Below are 8,337 nucleotides of genomic sequence, written 5' to 3'. Positions count from 1 at the left end.
AAATTAAGCGTTAGTGTTAGTTCTGGCAGGTCACGTGAGTCCAGCTTGCATCAGCTGATTCTCAGCTGATCACATATAGCTATAGGAATACGACACCTATCGCGACATTCCTATATAAGCTCTATTCAGTATTATTCAGCAGCTTTTCAGCTTGCTCAGGAGCAAATTACCCTCCTCCATCCCCAGCTCCTCCTTTCGCCACAGTCAGGACTTGGCTTTCTGATATTCCTCGCTAATCAGACTCCTTTATCTTGAATAAAGTGTTACACTTAAATATCAAGTACATTAATGATATCTGCCTTGTTCTGTTCTGTTAACCCTAGGGGGGTTATTATTGCTGCTCTCCCTGCTCATTCATGACAGGCTGCATGGATGGGCAGGGAGTTTTTTGCCCAGAACAGAACCATACCGCCAAACCAAACTTTATGCTAAGTATCTATCATTTTGACGATAGTGGTCCTGACAGAACTTAATATATGAAAATAACTTTTTGTATAATTCTCTTCAAGTTTAACAATCACATCTCTTTCTCTAGCAGAAGTAGAACCCTACTGAGCAGGACGTGTCATCAGCCCAGTTTAGTAGACAGTAGATTTATTTAACAGATTTGATTAACTGCACAGAAAAACTGTGACTAAATGTTGAAATTATCATTTTCGAGACTCTGAAGTGAAGAATTGGGCTATAGAGTATTATAGTCATTGTATTTCATAAAACAAACGTGTCGCATTCAGCAATTCTTCATTAAAAAAGTCTTCACATAAAAGTCCTTGGTCAGCTGGTGAGACGATCTTTGAAATACGGTCTGAAGCCGTGTAGATGAAGGACCAGGAGTCGCTCCCCGCGTCACTTGCTCCTGATTACTCAGATTTGCCAATGACTTTGTGGGTTTAGTGAGATACCAGCATCTCTCATCAGCTCTCAGTTCACTTCTGACTACAGCATTCAAACCATATGTGAGGTGAAGATGTAGACAGGGTGTCATTGACTGAGGAATCACCTTGAATCAGTGTTACTGGAGCATTAGAGCTGAGTCTAGGTAGTCTCTCAGAGTCAGACAGTAAAGCCATGTTTACTCTGTCCACTTAGACAGAATGAGGTGTGAATGATGTGTAAAGTGTCCAGCAGTGATATTTAGGGAAGGGTGAATCTGAAATTGAAAGGAAAGCAGAATATGTAGGTGGATATCTTATCTACTGAAAGTAATTGAAACAAAACATAAAATACGAAACTTTGAGAGCAGGCTACTCTTGGTATGAAACAAAGTCTCAGCTTTCAAATTTTGTCATTTTTTGCAAAGAAATTCAAATGATTGGTCAGATCGCCTGTCAATCAAACTCCTGGCGAAGGGTCAATTGGTGTTCATCCTCAAAGGCCTCTGTAAGTATTTTTACGATGATCACTGAATAAATTTGAACTGGTTTTTTTTTACCTTCAAGTAGAATTTGTCCCAGTGAGAGGATAATGTTTTGCGTTTTTTTATTTTTTTTACGCTTTTGTCTTTTTTCTTTGCCAAAAAAATATCAGATGGTCGGTGAACAGTCAGCCGTTACTATCAGAAATCCATATTTCTGATATTGACATGGATGGTTAAAACATTGGTTGGGAAACACTAGTTAACTACTGCTAGACCATTATTATCTCATTTAAAATATATACTGGTTAGTCAATATACCGGTCAAAAGTTTCGGGTGCAATTTTTCAAATATTTTTGAAAGAAGTCTCTTGCATTTTGGCAAAGAAAAAAAAACAAAACCGTAAAAAAAAATAAAAAAAAAAGTTTCGGGTGCAATTTTTCAAATATTTTTGAAAGAAGTCTCTTGCATTTTGGCAAAGAAAAAAAAACAAAACCGTAAAAAAAAATAAAAAAAAAAGTTTCGGGTGCAATTTTTCAAATATTTTTGAAAGAAGTCTCTTGCTTACCAAGATTGCATTTATTTGAACAAAAATACAGTAAAAGCAGTAAAACTGTGAAATATTATTACAATCTGTTTTCTATTTTGAATAAATTAAAATGTTAATAAATTAAATTAAAACGAGAGGCGGTGAGAGATAGAAGTACAGTTTGTTACATATCTGTAATTTGCTTGTGTATCTGGGTGTTGATTTTTACACTTTCATTTGACAAAAGATGCATTTTAATGTTCGGTCAGTTTGATACTCCGTTATCTATTGTACAGCATATTAAATGGACTGTACTTCTATCTCATACTCATGTATGTCAAATTAATTGTGCCGTCTTTCCCGACTAAAGTCTAGTCAGCTTTGCTTGTTTGTTTGCATGAAGGATATCAGGTTGTGTAAGCCTTTTGAGTTGAGTAACTGGACAGCGACTAGAGGAAAGACAGCATCATACATATCGATCAGAGAAGGAAACAATCTTCCTCCTTCCAGTTCCCTTTCAATCTCTCCATCTCTCTAATTCAGTCTTAGTGAACGCATTACCCAGAGTGTTTACTGATCAATTCAAGATTTGATTTACCACAAAACCAACAAATCTGTAGATTCACGTAAATGTTATTAGTGCCACTCAAGTTTGCAGTGAGAATCTCATTCGCTTTTATTCGTCCTCGATTAGATTTGACAGTGAACTAGCTGCGCTAGTCCATTAGCACTGCGTAAACAAAACAAGTGCTTCATAGTGTGAGTGCAGCTCTTTCCCAGAAAATAAGACTTTTAACACCAAAGTCTTTTTGTGGTCTTTATTTGGTTATGTGGATATAGGGAGAAAATGATTATGAAAATAAATGGGTGTTTCTTCAACTTTGGTCACTTGATTTTTTTCTTCTTTTTATGATATGAAGGTCACATTACGTCTATAGATTTTAATTATTTGCATAGATTTTATTGTTTTTACACCTTCCAAAAATATGAAAATTCATCATAAAAACTAATTGTTTAAAAAAAACTAAAAGATTCTAAAAATATTCATAAACCATTTCCATGTTTATTAAATGAAACTATATATTTTATAGTATTTTATATTTTATGAAATCATAATTTTTTACATGCATATTATCCCATAATTGTGGCCTTATTTCACTCACAACCCAAAATCTGACTTTTAATAAAACGTTTTATTACTTTTTTTCCGAAATAATTTCAAATATATTGTTTTGTCAAATTAGGAAAATTGTTTCATTGCATTTAAAATACATACAATTTTAGCTATTACATTAGACTTGGCAAGAGAAATCAATTAGCCATTTTATTCCGTAAATGTTTAATATGTCATTTCCACCAGAATGCTAGTAAACAAACTACATAATTTGAGATTGAGTGAAAATGCTTCAAAAAATGACTGGGTAATGTATGTGTATAGAGACTATTGGACATAGCTGACTAATTTAACTAGTGCAAATTACACTAAGTGCAAATAGAGATATATTCCATTTACACTATATAAAAATAGCAGTATTTTCTTTGCAATAAGTTAGATGCTATTTAAACTACTTAGTGCGAGTGACAGATATTTGCACCTCAGTATTGTAGTACATTATAAAACAGAATGCAGTAATAAAATATTGAGTGTAAATGATCATTTTTAGTAAAATTATTAAATGGATGCCGCCTTATTGGGACAATAAAGCCCTCCCTGTACCTACCCCTAACCCTAACTGATAAACACCCGTGAGGCACTTTATTTTACACTTTTCGATTATTTCCTTCATTTTATTGAAAATAAATGCCTTTCCGATCTGATATGTAATGTGAAAAGGGAGAAGTTCGGCAAAAGGCGGATTTGAACTCGGGTCAATTGCGTCAAAAAGTCACTGCTACGCATTTTACCACCTACACCACTGGAACTGTTGTTTAGCAGGTGACTTTTGTAATGTTGACTAGCCCAACCACACGTTTGTGGGCGGAGTTAGTGTAAATAGCCTCTGCCGACAAGGTGCGCTATTTGCACTTAGTGTAAATAGACACTCCGGTATTTTCTGAAAGGGCCAAAATCGCTCATAGCTCAAGAAACACCCAAATATGTCCAGTGTTAAACGGATTACGTTAACAAATAAGGTTTTCAAGACATCGCCAAGTGCAAATCCAATGAAGTGTATGAAGAATTTATAGCAGAACAGTACAAGTGTTACTGCTCCCTTAACGTTACTACAAACGTCTGTTGAGTATGACCAAATGACTGAGACCTGTAATACAATCATGGGAGGAAATTAGTGTTCTCCACACTACTGAAAGAGAAATTAAAGCAAAAAGGAAAACCTGAAGTAATAAATTGTCATGCAAACAGACTATTTTAAAACTCAAATGGCCCTCATTATGACCACCCAAGAACTAGGCGTCATTTCGTCTTACTACGGGCCTTACTGAAGATTTTCACAGAAGCATATTCTGCCTTATTGACCACACGCGTAAGTGTAATCGTAAAACAGGCAAGATATTAAAAGGAATAAAATAACACATTTCCTTGAAAGGTTAGCAATAATGGAAGGTTCTTTTGAAATGAACACGGCATCCGGAGTCTGCAGCCCTCCAAGGTTTGCCCTCGCACTTCCAAAGCAAGCAATCCAAGAATATCAGATCCCTGCTCAAATCTTTCCTAACAAAGAAAGAACCATTTCATCTACATTAAATGTGACATGAACACAAACTGTAGGAGAGAAGGAAAGGTGCTCCGGTTCAGGAGTGCTGATAGACTTTTGTTTGTCAGGTCTTAAGTTGAGCTGTATTGTAAAAATGTAGTGAAGAGGTTGTGATAACATTTATTCTATGTGCAGGGGAGCCCATGTCTTATTAAGGGGAGCCGAGCTCCCCCTAGCTCCCCCGTAGTTCGCACCCTGTATTTATCTATCTATCATCTATCTATCTATCATCTATCTATTTTATTTGTATTTATTTATTTTTGTCTCATTCAAAATATCCAGATTACATTATTATAAAGCTTAAATACACATCTAGCAAATATTACAGCATCAGAGTCAGAGATGGCAAAAGTGCACACATCCTTCATTCAAGTAGAAGTACAGATACTCATGTTAAAAAGACTCTTTTTTTTACTCAAGTTAAAGTAAAGAAGTATATGGGATCTGACGTAAAAAAGTACCCATTACTAGTACATGTTTTAGTGTCATGCAGGTAACTGGACCTCACATCATAATAATACATTAATACATTAGATTGTAGGGTGATTCTGCCTTTTGTCCTTGGAAACAACTCATAATTATGATGCTTTAAAAATGGCAAAATTGAGGTGAGTTATACTGTAAACATTATTGAAATGCAAACAAAGATAATTGATGCAAGAATAATTTACACTTGTTTACCCCTGTTAACATACAGGGGGGCTATAACTATAAATCATTAGAAATGTCTAAGGTTTTTATTATAAAATATTATGATTTAAAAAATCTGTACTTCGTATTTTGTACTTCGTTACTTCCCATCTCTGATCAGAGTTAAATGGATAGTTCACCCAAAAATGAAAATTCTGTCATACTATGGAAGTCAATGGGGACCAGCAATTGTTTGGTTACCCACATTCTTCAAAATATCATCTTTTATGTTTAACAGAAGAAAGAAACACATACAGGTTAGGAGCAACTTGAGGCTGAGTAAATGATGACAGAATTTTCATTTTTGGGTGAACTGTAACCCTTTAAAGCACTTTTTATTTATTTACATACATTTACTTCCAACATTTCTCAAATGTATTGGCCACATTATTTATACCTTGAATGTTGTGTAAGTCTTTTTAGATGAGACTAAATGTCTGCCAAGTACATAAATGTGTGTGTGTGTGTGTGTGTGTGTGTGTATATTTAATGATTGGTAGAACATTTTTTTAATGTTTTGGTTTGTAGACTGTACCTGATTGAAACCAAAATACAACGTTGTGAAATGGTCTGAAGACACTGAAGAGGTTGAAATGAACTATGAGATGTGATGTGTGAAGAAAACGAAGAAAAATCAGAACAAATATAAAATTTTACAGTCTGGTTTGTATAACATATTTAAAACATTGTGCTGTGACGGGACCTGATTGAAAAGCAAAATGCAATTTTTTGAAAATCGTTTTGTGCTTGCTGAGTAACGTCTGTCTAAATTTGGAAAATGTCCTTCACCCATTGTTTCCCTACCAATGAAGCCTACTAACAGAAAGGTGTAAATTATGCGTGAAACTGTGAACTCTTGAAAAGCTGGGTTTTATTACAGGAACTATAATATTTTGTGAGACATGAGCTAGTCAGATTCAGCATCTTGCTTGAGGTAAAGGCAGAAGTTAACCAAACCAAGAAATTCCCCTAAGCTTATTTTTAGTGGAGCTTGGTACATTTTGCATGCCTAAATAAAAACACAGGCTTTTTTTTTTTCCCCTCGTCATGCTTTTCTAAATGTCAAGATGAGGAAAAATACTTTTATTTGTAGTTAAAATTAAGTCTGGGTTGAAAGAAGACATTTGAGGGAAAGGAGAAACACTTCCAAGGTGTTTAAACTGTCTTGCATATGGTCATTTGCACAGGGTCAGTCGTTTGAGGAATGGTCAGCAAACAGTCGAGCAAATATATATGTTGGATCCAGCCTTAAAGCTTTCACTTCGGACCCAAATGAGCATCTTATTAAATCAGTGACAGGTTCATAACAAAATAGCCCAAATGCTTAATCCATTTTCTTAAAATGACACATCAATATAATGCACCATAAAGACATCCAAACTAATTAAGGTTCAAATGAATTTCAGTACTGAAATCCCAAATTCAGTCATCTGCGATTATCATTAGGTTTTACTCCACAGGCTGCCTTCCTTATGCCCACAATCCAACACTAGCTGAAGGTGTGTCAGGGTTACTGTTGAATCATGATCTCTCAGGGCGAAAAAACCGTCCGTTAGTATCTGAACTCTGAGGATTGAACAGACCACCAGAATGGAGGATTGTTGGCACCGAGGCAGACTCTTTGGTGAGCCCATTAAATCATCTTTGCCTGGTTCCATCTCAATATAGCAGCAGAGTAAATACTTGAGTAATACTTACTGAAGGTACAGCTCTGGGTTCGGGCCAAAATCACCACTAAAGGCAAAATGACTGAATAGGGAGCATTCAGTATAGCCACCGATCATCACAAAATCCAGCATGTCTGTGTCCCTGGAGTAAACCGAAATAAAATGACGCTGGTCCTGCTTTTGGACCTGAGGGTAACAAACTAATCAGGCAAAGGCCGCCGGTTATTCTTTGATGAAGAATGGGTAGAGAGGTGAAGATGTGTGGTGTTCCTCTCATGCTAGATCAATAGCGCGAATGCTTTAATTTCACACTTAGGTGAATAAATATGATTTAAAACTCTTGATGAAAAGTGGGAAAATGTATCCACCTTATTTTGCACAACGGAAGTATTTTCTGTGACTTCAGATTCATTAGCCACTGTAGGTAAATAACTAGAAGAATAACAATGTGCAGTAAACGGTAGTGTTTCTGATTATCATAATAAATTTAAATAATAATAATTTTCAATATCAAGCAGCATAGCTGTTTTTGCACAGCTAAAATAACTGGAAGTCAATGACTCCGGACAATCTTTCGCACATTCAAGTTACAAATGACAGTGTTAAAAATAAAGTGGATATTTTAAAGTGTGGCTTTAGGTCTTGTTCAGTACTGGGAATAACTCAACTTTATTTTTCAGAAGTGGCAGTTAAAGTTTGTTTCATTTTTTCCAAGTTATCACTACCGAATAAAGTCTGATTCATTTCAGTGAATCGTTTTGTTCAGATGGTTTGTTATTTTATGGAATCGGTTCGTTTAAACAGTTCATTGCTGTAAAATGGTTAAACAAATAGATTCATTGATTCATATGAATCATCACTCAATATTGTTCACTACAATCACAATTTTTAATTGTTCTATTTATGTAGCATAACTTTCAGAAGTGTGGCAGTAAACCAGTTGTTTTTAAGTTTTATAATAAATAATATGGCTGCATTTTGTTATTGGTTTGTAGTGTAGCTAACTTTGTGATTTCTTAAGCATAGTGCTATGCTGTTTATGGTCTTATATGTGCATAACTCATTATTGAAATATTTGTGCAAAGGTGGTTACTCGTGTACACAAGAATATTGAATAAGCACGTTTTGACCCAGACCACATCACAGAAACTATTCATCTCATCAACATATTTCATGACAGATGTGTCTGAACTTCAACCTCTAATCACAATGTCTGCTATTTTTAGGTGCAGAATGTTCATAGCTTTGCAGATCTGGCATGCATTGCAGCTCAGTGCATTTCTATTATGACTGGAATTTTTATACATTTCTATATCAATGATTCTGTTCTTGATTTGAGACTATGCTTTTTTTTTTTTTTACTTTTTTTTTTTTATTATTTT

This window comes from Sinocyclocheilus rhinocerous, unplaced genomic scaffold (genome assembly GCF_001515625.1).
Source record: "Sinocyclocheilus rhinocerous isolate Xijiao unplaced genomic scaffold, SAMN03320098_v1.1 scaffold3604, whole genome shotgun sequence".
Taxonomy (NCBI): Eukaryota; Metazoa; Chordata; class Actinopteri; order Cypriniformes; family Cyprinidae; genus Sinocyclocheilus; species Sinocyclocheilus rhinocerous.
This window is presented reverse-complemented; position numbering follows the sequence as displayed.